This window comes from Lolium rigidum, chromosome 5, assembly GCF_022539505.1.
Source record: "Lolium rigidum isolate FL_2022 chromosome 5, APGP_CSIRO_Lrig_0.1, whole genome shotgun sequence".
Taxonomy (NCBI): Eukaryota; Viridiplantae; Streptophyta; class Magnoliopsida; order Poales; family Poaceae; genus Lolium; species Lolium rigidum.
Window position 1 is genome coordinate 2843736 of NC_061512.1, and position 2079 is coordinate 2845814.

Here is a 2079-nt window from a genome sequence, read left to right on the forward strand (position 1 = left end):
GCCTAAGAATAGTATTGATTCATGGACTAAATGCAAGGATGCTTTTATTGGTAGATATTATCCCCTGCTAAAATTATATCTTTGAGGAGTAGCATAATGAATTTTAAACAATTAGATACTGAACATGTTGCTCAAGCTTGGGAAAGAATGAAATCTCTGGTTAAAAATTGCCCAACCCATGGACTGACTACTTGGATGATCATCCAAACCTTCTATGCGAGGACTAAATTTTTCTTCGCGGAATTTATTGGATTCAGCTGCTGGAGGTACCTTTATGTCCATCACTTTTGGTGAAGCAACAAGGCTTCTTGATAATATGATGATCAACTACTACGAATGGCACACGGAAAGAGCTCCACAAGGTAAGAAGGTAAATTCTGTTGAGGAATCCTCTTCCTTGAATGATAAGGTTGATGCTATTATGTCTATGCTTGTGAATGATAGGACTAATGTTGATCCTAATAATGTTCCGTTAGCTTCATTGGTTGCACAAGAAGAACATGTTGATGTAAACTTCATTAAAAATAATAATTTCAACAACAATGCTTACCGGAACAATTCTAGTAACAACTATAGGCCATATCCTTATAATAATGGCAACGGCTATGGTAATTCTTATGGAAATTCTTACAACAATAATAGGAATTCACCCCCTGGACTTGAAGACATTCTTAAAGAATTTATTCGTACACAAACTGCCTTTAACAAATCTGTTGAGGAAAAACTCAATAAAATTGATATTCTTGTTTCTAGAGTTGATAGTCTTGCTTCTGATGTTGATCTTTTGAAATCAAAAGTTATGCCTAATAGGGATATTGAAAATAAAATTGTTACTACAGCAAATTCCATTCAAGTTAGAATTAATGAGAATATAAGATTAATGGCTGAACTGCGTGCTAGGTGGGATAGAGAAGAAAATGAAAAACTAGCTAAAGAGAAGAATATAGCTAAAGTTTGGACTATTACCACCACTAGTAATGCTAATGTTACACATGTTGCTGCACCTCCTACTCATACTAATAAAAGAATTGGTGTTAGCAATGTTTCCAGTTCTAATGCAAAGCGCGAAAAAGCTGCTCGAAGCTGCTAAAGCTGCTGAAACTGCACTGTGATAAAGCTTGCTGAAATTTTTTCCAACATTGGGGATGATGATCCCATTGCTTTAGATTATAATGGTTTGAATTTTGATGATTGCCACATCTCTGAAGTTATAAAGTTCTTGCAAAAACTTGCTAAAAGTCCTAATGCTAGTGCTATAAATTTGGCTTTCACGCATCATATTACAAATGCTCTCATAAAAGCTAGAGAAGAGAAACTAGAGCGCGAAGCCTCTATTCCTAAAAAGCTAGAAGATGGTTGGGAGCCCATCATTAAGATGAAGGTTAAAGATTTTGATTGTAATGCTTTATGTGATCTTGGTGCAAGTATTTACATGTTATGCCTAAGAAAATTTATAATATGCTTGACTTGCCACCGCTGAAAAATTGTTATTTGGATGTTAATCTTGCTGATCATTCTACAAAGAAACCTTTGGGTAAAGTTGATAATGTTCGCATTACCGTTAACAATAATCTTGTTCCCGTTGATTTTGTTGTCTTGGATATTGAATGCAATGCATCTTGTCCAATTATATTGGGAAGACCTTTTCTTCGAACTGTTGGTGCTATTATTGATATGAAGGAAGGTAATATTAAATATCAATTTCCTCTCAAGAAAGGTATGGAACACTTCCCTAGAAAGAGAATGAAGGTACCTTATGATTCTATTATTAGAACAAATTATGATGTTGATGCTTCATCTCTCGATGTTACTTGATTCACACTTTACGCGCCTAGCTGAAAGGCGTTAAGAAAAGCGCTTATGGGAGACAACCCATGTTTTTACCTACAGTACTTTGTTTTTATTTTGTGTCTTGGAAGTTGTTTACTACTGTAGCAACCTCTCCTTATCTTAGTTTTGAGTTTTGTTGTGCCAAGTTAAGCCGTTGATAGAAAAGTAAGTACTAGATTTGGATTACTGCGCAGTTCCAGATTTCTTTGCTGTCACGAATCTGAGCCCACTGCCCTGCAGGAAGCTGAG